This window comes from Ruditapes philippinarum, unplaced genomic scaffold, assembly GCF_026571515.1.
Source record: "Ruditapes philippinarum isolate M1 unplaced genomic scaffold, ASM2657151v2 ctg6835_1_1_1_1, whole genome shotgun sequence".
Taxonomy (NCBI): Eukaryota; Metazoa; Mollusca; class Bivalvia; order Venerida; family Veneridae; genus Ruditapes; species Ruditapes philippinarum.
The window spans coordinates 10,243-24,411 of NW_026853904.1; positions in this window are offsets into that span (position 1 = coordinate 10,243).

The window sequence follows — 14,169 nt, forward strand, 5'->3', positions numbered from 1 at the left end:
TTTATAAAAAATTTAAAAAAAACAAGGACAATTTCATTTTTCAAAAAAATTCTTTTATTTTAAAACTGTTTTTAAAATGGAAAATTTTTTTTTTTGCAAAAGTGGGCAAAATCTAAAGGAAAATAGTTATTAAATAAAAATTTTTTTTTTTCTATATTTTCAGGGAGCATTTGATATCAAAACACCCGCAATCCTCGGGGTTTTCAAAGGAATATTTTAAAACTGTATAATTTGCCTTTCAAAAACTTTTTTACCAAAAATTTTTAAAAATTTCTTTTTTTATGTTTGGGTTTCCTTTCAATTAAACAAAAGAGAATATTTCCTATCTATTTTTTTGACTAAAAAAAAAAAGGACAATTGGCTACATGTGATTTTAATCTAAAAATTTAAAAAATATTTCCCTCCCTGATGACATTTCCCATACCCTTTTTTTCAAAATTTAACTACAAAGTCTCAGATAACATTTGTTTTCCCCCTCCCCTTTTTTTTAAATTTTAATTTTAAATTTTAAAATTTTTTTTTATTTCCCCAAAGAAAATGTTAACTAAATTTTTTAATTTAAATTGGAATTTTCTTTTAAATAAAAATTTAAAAATGAAGGGCCCCTCGGAAAAGGAAATTTTTCCTTGCTTTTTGATTTTAAAAAAATTTTTTGACATAAAATCTGTAATATATAAAATAGATGTGTTTCTTCTTAATTATAAAAACGAATTAATGTCAATCAATATTTAATGAATGCAATATTAAAATTTTAACATTTATTCCTTTAAAATATTAAATTTGTAAACATTTATTCCTTTGAAGTATTAAATTTTAAATATTTATTCCATTGAAATGTTAATTTTTAAACATTTATTCATTTGAAATATTAAATTTTAAACATTAATTTCTTTGAAATATTCACAGAAAGTATTTTATTTTGATATGTTCAATTATTATACTTTATTTACTTTTCTACTTTTTTTTTCATTAAAAATCATATTTTCAGTAAAAGGATTTTAATCGCCTTGTCTTTTTCTTGCTGTATATATTAATATATATAAAGATTTATATAAATATTCTATTATATTGTCATCTACAAAAATCCTTTGAAGAACAATGGATATCGTTTAAACAGTGCTGGCGTATGAAATAGCCAAGTAATTTCGGTGTATACTGCGTTAGTAACGTGTTAATTACATGAATCAAATATACGTATTTACAGTACTGCACACAATTTCTTTACGTTTTCATTTTGAAAAATCAAAAATATGAATCGAAAGAAAATCGCTAGAAATTTAACGAAATGCACTTAAATGTAAATATAAATATACACATAAAATCATCATTTTTTTCTACTTACCTTAGAATAAAATCATATAGTCATTTATTTTAATGAATTAACATTTTTAAATGTATGTCCTGTAATACACAAAAATATTACAAATTGCAATCTAGACCAGCGAGGACTGATTTCGTTAAGCAAGATTTTAGTTCATACTGGCATATCAAGGAACGCAGCGACTCTATTGGCTAAATAACCAATATTTGTTAAATCGTTAAGCCAGATTTTGTGCTGTTTCTGTTTCGAGGGGGATTGGATGTTATTGAATAGTGTGGTTAGATTTAAGTTTCTATGAAATTCATGTGAAAAGTAAGTAAATATGGTGCTCCTGCCTGTAAACACACTCATAAAATAAACTATAACCTAGAAGTACATATTTGTTTGTAAAGTATTATTAACCGTCAACGTGCTGCTATTGACAGAAATCATAAGTTTCTACCAGCGACAGCTTGCCGGCACAACAACGCAGTTTGACTATGCTCAATACTGTTGTACTGGATGACTTTAATTTGTTTCTTGATAACCGGAAAATTGATAATGGACAATTCCATTTTGGCTACACAAGTCCATTTAAAACTTCAGCAAGGTAATGGACGTGTGCCGCAAGCGAGTCGGTTGATCTTGATCTGCACTGGTCGCATGGCGCAAGCAAGTCGGTTGATCTTGGTCTGCACTGGTCGCATGGGTACTATCAGTTGCCGCTAGCTAGTAGAAGATCTTTGTCTGCACTGGTCACATGGGTACTTATTTGTTGCCGCTAGCTAGAAAGTTGATCTTGGTCTGCATTGGTCACATTGGTAATATCAGTTGCCGCTAGCTAGTACGTTGATCTTGGTCTGCACTGGTCGCATTGGGTACTATCAGTTGCCGCTACTAGTAGAAGATTTTGTCTGCATTGGTCACATGGGTACTGTATCTGTTGCCGCTAGCTAGTACGTTGATCTTGGTCTGCATTGGTCACATTGGTACTATCAGTTTTTGCCGCTAGCTAGTATGTTGATCTTGGTCTGCACTGGTTACAACGGTACCTCAGTGTAGCTAGCTAGTTGGCTGATCTTGATCTGCAATGGTGCATGGTACTATCAGTTTCCGCTCGGTAGTACGTTGATCCTGGTCTGCAATGGTCATATTTGTACTATCAGTTGCCGCTAGCTAGTATGTTGATCTTGGTCTGCATTGCCACTAGCTAGTATGTTGATCTTGGTCTGCATTGGTCACATTGGTACTATCAGTTGCCGCTAGCTAGTACGTTGATCTGGTCTTCATTGGTCACATTGGTACTATCAGTTGCCGCTAGCTAGTACGTTGATCTTGGTCTGCATTGGTCACATTGGTACTATCAGTTTGCCGCTAGCTAGTACGTTGATCTTGGTCTGCATTGGTCACATTGGTACTGATCAGTTGCCGCTAGCTAGTACGTTGATCTTGTCTTCATTGGTCCACATTGTACTATCAGTTGCCGCTAGCTAGTACGTTGATCTTGGTCTGCATTGGGTCGCATTTGGTACTATCAGTTGCCGCTAACTAGTACGTTGATCCTGGTCTGCATTTGTCACATTGGTACTATCAGTTACCGCTAACTAAGTACGTTGATCTTGGTCTGCTTGGTCATCATTGGTACTATCAGTTGCCGCTAAGGCTAGTACGTTGATCCTGGTCTGCATTGGTCACATTGGTACTATCAGTTTTACCGCTAGCTAGTACGATTTGATTTGGTCTGCATTTGGTCAAAATGGGTACTATTCAGTTGCCGCTAGCTAGTACGTTGATCTTGGTCTGCATTGGTCACATTGGTACTATCAGTTGCCGCTAGCTAGTAACGTTCATCCTGGTCTGGCATTGGTCAAATTAGGTGTAGTATCAGTTGCCGCTAGCTAGTACGTTGATCTTGGTCTGCATTGGTCACATTGTACTATCAGTTGCCGCTAGCTAGTACGTTGATCTTGGTCTGCAATTGGTCACATGTGGTACTATCAGTTAACCGCTAGCTTAGTACGTCTGATCTTGGTCTGCATTGGTCACACTGGGTACTATCAGTTGCTAGGTACGTTGATCTTGAATCTGAACTGGTCGCATTGGTACTATCAGTTACCGCTAGCTAGTACGTTGATCTTGGTCTGCATTGGTCACAGTGGTACTATCAGTTGCTGCTAGCTAGTACGTTGATCTTGCGTCTGCACTGGTCACATTGGTACTATCAGTTGCCGCTAGCTAATTAGCTGATTCTTGATCTGCAATGGTGCATGGGTATTGTCAGTTACCGCTAGCTAGTACGTTGATCTTGGTCTGCACTGGTCGCATGGGTACTATCAGGTTGCCGCTAGCTAGTACGTTTTGATCTTGGTCTGCATTTGTCACATTGTTACTATCAGTTGCCGCTAGCTAGTACGTTGATCTTGGTCTTCATTGGTCACATTTGGTACTATCAGTTGCCGCTAGCTAGTACGTTGATCTTGGTCTGCATTGGTCACATTGGTACTATCAGTTTTGCCGCTAGCTAGTACGTTGAATCCTGGTCTGCATTGGTCACATTGGTAACTATCAGTTGCCGCTAGCTAGTACGTTGATCTTGGTCTGCATTTGTCACATTGTTACTATCAGTTGCCGCTAGCTAGTACGTTTGATCTTGGTCTGCATTTGTCACATTGTTACTATCAGTTGCCGCTAGCTAGTACGTTGATCCTGGTCTGCATTGGTCACATTGGGGTACTATTCAGTTGCCGCTAGCTAGTACGTTTGATCTTGGTCTGCATTGGTCACATTGGTACTATCAGTTGCCGCTAGCTAGTACGTTGATCTTGGTCTGCATTGGTCACATTGGTACTATCAGTTGCCGCTAGCTAGTACGTTGATCTTGGTCTGCATTGGTCACATTGGTACTATCAGTTCGCCGCTAGCTAGTACGTTGATCTTGGTCTGCATTGGTCACATTGGTACTATCAGTTGCCGCTAGCTAGTTACGTTGATCTTGGTCTGCATTTGTCACATTGTTACTATCAGTTTGCCGCTAGCTAGTACGTTGATTTGGTCTGCATTGGTCACATTGGTACTATCAGTTGCCGCTAGCTAGTACGTTGATCTTGGTCTGCATTGTTCACATTGTTACTATCAGTTGCCGCTAGCTAGTACGTTGATCTTGGTCTTCATTGGTCACATTGGTACTATCAGTTGCCGCTAGCTAGTACGTTGATCCTGGTCTGCATTTGTCACATTGTTACTATCAGTTGCCGCTAGCTAGTACGTTGATCTTGGTCTGCATTGGTCACATTGGTACTATCAGTTGCCGCTAGCTAGTACGTTGATCCTGGTCTGCATTTGTCACATTGGTTACTATCAGTTGCCGGTAGCTAGTACGTTGATCTTGGTCTGCATTGGTCACATTGGTACTATCAGTTGCCGCTAGCTAGTACGTTGATGCCTGGTCTGCATTTGTCACATTGTTACTATCAGTTGCCGCTAGCTAGTACGTTGATCTTGGTCTGCATTTTGTCACATTGTTACTATCAGTTGCCGCTAGCTAGTACGTTGATCTTGGTCTTCATTGGTCACATTGGTACTATCAGTTGCCGCTAGCTAGTACGTTGATCCTGGTCTGCATTGGTCACATTGGTACTATCAGTTGCCGCTAGCTAGTACGTTGATCTTGGTCTGCATTGGTCACATTGGTACTATCAGTTACCGCTAGCTAGTACGTTGATAATGGTCTGCATTGGTCAGATTGGTACTATCAGTTATCGCTAGCTAGTACGTTGATCTTTATCAGTTGCCGGTAGCTAGTACGTTGATCTTGGTCTGCATTGGTCACATTGGTACTATCAGTTGCCGCTAGCTAGTACGTTCATCCTGGTCTGCATTGGTCACATTGGTACTATCAGTTGCCGCTAGCTAGTACGTTGATCTTGGTCTGCATTGGTCACATTGGTACTATCAGTTACCGCTAGCAAGTTAGCTGATCTTGATCTGCAATGGTGCATGGGTACTATCAGTTGCCGCTAGCTAGTACGTTGATCTTGGTCTTCATTGGTCACATTGGTACTATCAGTTGCCGCTAGCTAGTACGTTCATCCTGGTGTGCATTGGTCACATTGGTACTATCAGTTGCCGCTAGCTAGTACGTTTGATCTTGGTCTGCATTGGTCACATTGGTACTATCAGTTGCCCGCTAGCTAGTACGTTGATCTTGCGTCTGCATTGGTCACATTGGTACTATCAGTTTTCCGCTAGCTGAGTACGTTGATCTTGGTCTGCATTGGTCACATTGGTACTATCAGTTTGCCGCTAGCTAGTACGTTCATCCTGGTCAGTGCATTGGTCACATTGGGTACGTATCAGTTGCCGCTAGCTAGTACGTTGATCTTGGTCTGCACTGGTCGCATGGGTACTATCAGTTGCCGCTAGCTAGTACGTTGATCTTGGTCTGCACTGGTCACATGGGTACTATCAGTTGCCGCTAGCTAGTACGTTGATCTTGGTCTGCATTGGTCACATTGGTACTATCAGTTGCCGCTAGCTAGTACGTTGATCTTGGTCTGCATTGGTCACATTGGTACTATCAGTTGCCGCTAGCTAGTACGTTGATCTTGGTCTGCATTGGTCGCATTGGTACTATCAGTTGCCGCTAGCTAGTACGTTGATCTTGGTCTGCATTGGTCACATTGGTACTATCAGTTGCCGCTAGCTAGTACGTTGATCTTGGTCTGCATTGGTCACATTGGTACTATCAGTTGCCGCTAGCTAGTACGTTGATCTTGGTCTGCATTGGTCACATTGGTACTATCAGTTGCCGCTAGCTAGTACGTTGATCTTGGTCTGCATTGGTGCATGGTTTTACTATCAGTTGCCGCTAGCTAGTACGTTGATCTTGGTCTGCATTGGTCACATTGGTTACTATCAAGTTGCCGCTAGCTGAGTTACGTTGATCTTGGTCTGCATTGGTCACTTGGTAGTATCAGTTGCCGCTAGCTAGTACGTTGATCCTGGTCTGCATTGGTCACATTTGGTACTATCAGTTGCCGCTAGCTAGTACGTTGATCCTGGTCTGCATTGGTCACATTGGTAGTATCAGTTTCCGCTAGCTAGTACGTTGATCTTGGTCTGCACTGGTGCATGGGTACTATCAGTTGCCGCAAGCTAGTTGGCTGATCTTGAATCTGCAATGGTGCATGGGTACTATCAGTTGCTGCAAGCTAGTTGGCTGGTCTTGATCTGCAATGGTGCATGGGTACTATCAGTTGCCGCTAGCTAGTACGTTGATCTTGGTCTGCACTGGTCGCATGGGTACTATCAGTTGTCGCTAGCTAGTTGGTTGATCTTGATCTGCACTGGTCGCATGGGTACTATCAGTTTGCCGCTAGCTGGTAGTTGATCTTGTCTGCACTGGTCGCACGGGTATTATCTGTTACCGCTAGCTAAGACGTTGATCCTGGTCTGCACTGGGTCGCATGGGTACTATCTTTTACCGCTAGCTAGTACGTTGATCTTGTCTGCACCGGCCGCATGGGTACTATCTGTTGTCGCTAGCTACTATGTTGATCTTGGCCAGCACTGGTCGCATGGATACTATCTGTTGCCGCTAGCTACTATGTTGATCTTTGCCTGCGCTGGTCGCATGGATACTATCACTTGTCGCTAGCTACTATGTTGATCTTGGCCTGCACTGGTCGCATGGGTACTATCAGTTGCCGCTAGCAAGTAGATTGATCTTGGTCTGCACTGGTGACATGGGTACTATCAGTTGCCGCTAGCTAGTCGTTTGATCTAGGTTTGCACTGGTCGCATGGGTACTATCAGTTGCCGCTAGCTAGTTGGTTGATCTTGATCTGCACTGGTGCATGGGTACTATCAGTTGCCGCAAGCTAGTTGGTTGATCTTGATCTGCACTGGTCGCATGGGTACTATCAGTTGTCGCTAGCTAGTCGTTTGATCTTGGTTTGCACTGGTCGCATGGGTACTATCAATTGCCGCTTGGAAGGGAAGGATCAGTTCCCGCCAGCATGCTAAGGCAGAAATGCAGCATAACATAAATTTAAATAATTCAACTAAATCCTATGTAAGGAAGAATGATTTTAAATTGATTTACTTGCACATTGTAGCTTTCTGCCAAGATACAAGTATATTATAACTTCAATTTTGATATTAAATTTTTAATGAAGAATCTGAAATTCATAAATGTGTGGCTGTTACTTTTTTACAAAGCTTAAGATGTGAACACGCCTTTTTAAGACAATTAAATGTGATACAATTCATTTCTTAAATTATATACTGTTTTCGTTTGCACATTATTCTATAAATGAAAAAAGTAACAGACTTTACATAGCCTCGTGTTTTTATTACTTTACTTTAACATCAATTTAAAATGCCAATCACGTCAGGTCTTATACGTAATTTTACAGCAATGATAAGAATGAACGAACAAGGATAAATAAAACAGTTTGCTGACCTGGGAAAACTTCTTTCGCTTGCATGACAACTAATAGTTGACACTATCAAGTAAAGGTTTTCTTTTAGACATAATGGTAGTTCGTGGGATGATAACAATAATAAACCACTATAAATATTAATACCTATAGGAATTTTATTTGTGCACGCTTTGACACAAAGGAAAATGTAAAAGTTTTATTATATAGGTTGAAGAATAAATTGAAGAATAAATTGACTAACATTTAATTGTGAAAAGAAACAAAATCACTTATAACATGCAAAGTTAATGACCGACACATGTTAAGATTTTTTGAAAGAACATAATTAATGTAATGCACAAAAGAAACTTCCAGACTCCATGGCGAGTGGTTACGGTAGCTGATTTTGAACCACATGCGCCTCGCCGCTGTGAGTTCGTGTCTGTGCAGCAAGATTACGGAAGGTCTGTGGTTTTATCTAGGTTCCCGCTTGTGCTTGAAATAACGAACGGACTGGCTCCTGGGGTCTTCTTTAAATACTGACCTGGAAAGTCGCCATTTGACTTTCATAAGGTAATGATGTGACTTAAAGACCAAAATGGAGTCATAAGTATAAATGTAGACGTCAATGGTGATAGTTATGAACTAAGCAGTCAGTAAACAGTTTAATGAAGTACAAATGTATTATTTATTTATCACAATAATTGGGCAAAGTTCAAATAAGTTAATGTATTTCTTTGAATTAAGAGTTATATAGTTACTAATAAAAAGAGTTTGTCTACATAATCAACGTTGTGTGTATATACTTTATATGTACATGTATATATAAAAATTTTCTTTAAACTTAGATGAACTAGAAAAATAATGTAAGTAAACAACTACAAGCTTTTAGAGTATGACACTTTTATTAACATCTAAACTCTTGATTGATGTATTTTGCTTAGTGGTTTTATCCCTACTAACTTACATTGGTCAATCATAGAAAGTATACTAGTAATCGGAAATATAATAAACTATTGATTATGTATAAGAGGAATGCTCCACATTAAAAGGTTAAATCACACAATAACGTAAAAAATCGTTTTGACCTTTAAAGCAGCATGCCTCCAGATGAACGAAAATATTCCAATAAATCAGACTTGTGAAAACTGTACTAAGATTTTAGAAAAAGTAGAAAAATTTAAGACTGAAGTAACAATTAACATGTTATGAGCGATTAATGTTGAAATTTTCATTATGTGCAACTGTATTTCCACTGCGTTACTAACGCAATGAGGGCATTTTTTGAATATTTGGACCTCTTTTGTAATTAACTTGGGTTTTAAGTGCCATTGATAAATGTGTAAATTGCTTCCTTACTATATAATATTATACATTTTATTTCATTTTCAAAATTTTCATGAAAATAAGCAAAAATCTGGAGGCGTGCTGCTGTAAAATTACTCCAATTTTCTACTCTTGTCTCCCATTCACTGTACAGAAACGATCTCTGAAATATTTAGGAATCAACTAAAATGTGTGTATTCCAAAATAACGCATTAGTAGGCCGTCATTTCAAAATGAGCTTGATAATGTGAAAAAAGAGACTCGCTTTATAACTCTATTCTTAATATGTCAATGTCTTACCCGCAGCAAAATGATTTATTTTTTAGATTATAACATAACATTCATACTTTGTTCTTTGCAGCGATCAGGATTATTGTACACTAGCCGGTAGTCATTTTACACAAGGCATATTCATTTTACACTAGAAAGTAATAATGTTACACAAAAGAGTGGTCATTTTATGCTAGAATGTACTAGTCATTTTACGCTACTAAACAAAGTAATTAATTTATGCTAAAGATTTGCATTGTACACTAAAAAATAGCCATTTTGTGCTAAAATGTAGTCATTTTTTGTAGAAAGTTGTCATTTTACGCTAGAAAGTAGCTTTTACCCTAGAAAGTAGTCATTTTATGGTAATAACTAGTCATTTTACACTAGTAAGTAGTAATTTTGAGCTAAAATGGAGTCATTATTTGTAGAATGTTGCCTTTTTACGCTAGAAAGTAGCTTTTACACTAGAAAGTAGTCATTTTATGCTAGAAACTAGTCATTTTACACTAATAAGTAGTCATTTTGCGCTAAAATAGAGTCAATTTTTTCTATAAAGTCATTTTACGCTAGAAAGTAGTTTTTACACAAGAAACTAGTCATTTTAAACAAGAGAGTAGTCATTTTATACTTGAACGTAGTCATTTCACGCTAGAATGTAGTCATTTTATGCTAGAAAGTAGTCATATTACACTAGAATGTAGTCACTTACACTAGAAAGTAATAATTTTTGCCGCAATGTAGTAATTTTTCACTAGGCATATTCATTTTACTCTAGGAAGTAATGGTGTTACGTTTTACACTAGAAAGAAGTCGGCTTATACTTAGCAGTTGTCATTTTACAATAGAAAATAGTATTATAACACTAGTTATTTCAGGACTGTAAAACAAATAATAATGTTCTCTATTTTTTCTTATGACTGACTGAATTGCCTCGGGTGGCATAAATAAATGAACATAAACATTCTATGTTCATATTATGCCTCAAAATAGATTATTTTTTCATTCTGTAGAAAAGGGAAATATAAATACGGAATATTATGTTGTAATACCTTTCTACATGCAGCGTTGGAAAATTGATATTTCGCGAGACATAATTTTCCTTTATTATAATTATTATCGTTTTAAGTAAAAAGTAGTTTCAATATACGTCACTTGTATAAGTAATTTCAGGAAATGAAATGTAGCTGTCAATAAATTAATTCATGAATGACGGATGAATACGTAATTTTTTAACACTGGCCACGCCAATAATAATTTTTGTTCCCGTTTCCAAATGCTACGTTATACACAGCTAAGATCGGAACCAACGTCAAAAATAGTCCGGAATTTCCATATATGGTACCGTATTTGTCACTAACATAATACGGAATTTTCTATCCGTTGAAGCGTATTCGCGTTTCAAGACTTGAGTGTATTTTAAAGAGAAAATTTATTGGTATATATAAAGTGTTAATATAGTTATAATATAATAGTTATTATTCATCAAGAACACGTGATCTTTATTGTCATTAAATTAGTAATGTTTAAACACCAAAAGATTATAGCACTGAATGTGAAATAAATTGTCATAAAAATGTAAACAAAGTAAAAATGTAAACAAAGTGGTATTTTGAATTCCATACAAAATACTTATTCCTTTTCGAAATTAAAAAAAAATACAAATGTTATGTGTACAGATGTGTTAAATAAAGCCTTTAAACCTTTCTACTAGTGATGTTACTACTTGAATGTCGTGTATTGTAGACAAGAAAAAGAAAATATCAAACTGAATGATTGAGAGTCTTATTTCAATAGCCTTTTTTTCAACTTTTGTTGATAAAAGATGTTATTAAAATAAAACATGTTTTGTTTATAACCCCCCTCCCCAAAAAAAGAGAAGAAAAACAACAACAAAAATATACAAACAAACATAACAAAACCAAATAAAGAAATAAAGAAATACATACATAAATATACATTGTTGAAGGTTTCTGATTAGCATATCCAACGACAAAACAACATGATATGTAATGTCACAACGTGTAAGAGTGATACCTAAATTATAGTCCACATACATATATATCACAATATTTGACACATTGTACGTAATTGACATTTCATACAAATAGGACAATAAACGTAATTTTCATATTTTTATCATCAGTTATATAGTCATGTCCACAACATCTTTATCATTAGACAATCTGTACGGCGATGTCTCGGGTAATATACAATACCAAAAAGATATTTTGAGTTTCAAAAATGTAAGGATTATGTAGTTTCGATAAAACGGCTGCGTACTAATTAATTGCAAGATACTGGTTTATTAAAAACCATTTTGATTTAAGCATTACTAAAAAAAGAAAACTACAATACAAATCTAATTTTCAAAAAAAAAATGTAAAGGCATAAAGTAAAAATTCTTTTGAATGTACATGACTGTATACTATTTGTGTCGGCAATAAATGCACTCTCAAAAATCGTACATCACACCACGGATTTATATAAATCCGTGATCACACCAATACATTTAAGCTGGTTTTCAACTTGATACTTGATACTTTTTAATTCATACTCTGCTTATTAAAAATTACAAAAAATCACAAAATAACAAAAACAAGTTGTGAAACACGTTCACAGAAATTCGTTAGTATTTTGACTGTGCCAGTTGGAAGGACTCTGGATCGAGTATCAAATCAGTAAGGCATGACCAATAAAGTCCCTAGGATGATCTATACAAAAATTCGGACCATAAATATTTTGACAACTAACAAAAAGTGACGTGATCTGATGTAATGTTATAACTCTAAAAAAATGCACCCTGGTGATTTATGATATCACAGCCAAGTGCCGCTTGAATATACAACATATGCACCCTGTTAATTAATATGATACGGCCAGGTGGCGCTTATATATACACCTATTTATCTATGAAATAAGTTACTGAAAGGTCTTTATTTGATATCAAAATGATCTTATTATCGTCTGTTGCGAATCTAAAATTACTAAAGTCAATGCCACATGTTTTTTCGTTCTTTCCGGAATATTTATAGAATTATATTCCTTCACTGGTTCTTAGAAATATTTTATACGGCATAATGAAAAAAATTAGTAAGTATTGACAAAATGCATTATGTAATTGTTCTATTTAGGCTTGAAAACTATCATTAAAAGACATTGGCAATCTTATTTTCAATGTTTGTCACAAAAACGCCGGAATTATCTAAATGACAGAAAATAACACAGAAAACTAGAAAATGGATTTTAAATGGCCATATAAATTTATTATAGGTAATTTCAGTGTGTATACGTGTTTATAAAATATTAAAATTTGATTTAGTTACTAGCTTTTTATTCGGGCATTAGAGAAAATCTAGATCTAATAAATATACAGTACTACAGTATTCACTTTGAAATTTCGCTGTTTCACTCCGTAGCAAGAATTAATCTCAATCTTTGTTTATGTATCTTTTTCTATTTTCTTGATATTGAATTTATGTATGCATGCGTAAATGTTTACATGTTATAATCATTATTGAACGATCAGTATTTACAAATTTAACTTTTCAATAAGCTAACATTCTATGCGGCCTGCTTAGTTTTATCCCCCATTTACGTCACATCCGGTAAGGGAAGTAACTCTTCCCTGACTGTTATCGCTTAAATGAAAGGGTCTATATGATGTGAGTTTTACTTTAAGTTTAAAGGAATGAAGATGTTGGAGTAAACAATACCAATTTCTCGAAAAAAAATCTAAGTTCAAGGGGGACATAATTCTGAAAATAGTCTTGCTAGAGTATTTTACCTTCTCAAAAATGTTGAGTGATAATTAAGAAACATACATATGAAGTTTATACATTTGTTTATATTAAGAAATAAAGAAGTTATTTAAAAAAGACAACATTTTTTCATAAAAATTCTAAGTTCAAGCAGGGTCTTTCCAAATCGGATGCGCAGGCTGGTCTGGATCCATGCTGGTCGCAAACGCACTATGTTGGTTTTGTCGTGACGCGGCTCATATGTTCTGAGCAGCATTAGCTAAACCACAGTTGTGCCAACTTAGCGTGCCTGTCCAAAGGTATGCCTATACGTGTGGGGCAGTTGCTTACTAAAGCTTGCCTTGCCTAGTTCCACACTCATAGACAATTCCTGGGCATTTCATTCCTTTTATAGAGTGGCGATCTTTTATGTGATACTTTATTTGATTATATCCACAGTAAATTAAATTTCATTTGTAAATTGTACATCTTTTATGAATTTGATTCACCAGCTAATTCAAACGGCGGATCCAAGAATATTTTTCATTCATTGATACTTTTTGTATGCATGCATGATTCCAATTCTTTGCGTTGAACTGATTGACACACGCAATAGAACACATATTCAAACGTTTCTGGTTCATTGCATGCGGGACAATTTCTATCGGCTGAAAATGAGTGGCCCTAAAGTTTTGAATGGCTAAGTTTTAAGTGCGTATAAATTATATTTCATCTTATTTTCGATTACATGTACTAGTTTTTAGGGCATTCTATTTTGTTCATGTTTATTATTTCACAGTGTTCGTTCCATAATCAATGTACAATGTAATAGAAAGAGCATCGAAACACGAGGCTATCTGATTTGTACGAGGTGGGGGCGTAGCCCCGAGTATTAATCAGATTGCAGAGTATTTTGATGTTCTTTCTCTTTTGTATCATAGTCAAACATAAAAACATGTTCCCTGTTGTCACAATATGAAACCCCAGAAAAAAGTAACCAATGAACGAGCATCTGAATATGATAAGTTTAATTAGTTCACACTGCAAAATAATACACTAATATACGGGACGTACAAATTCCTGAAATAATGCACGGAGACGTACATGAGAC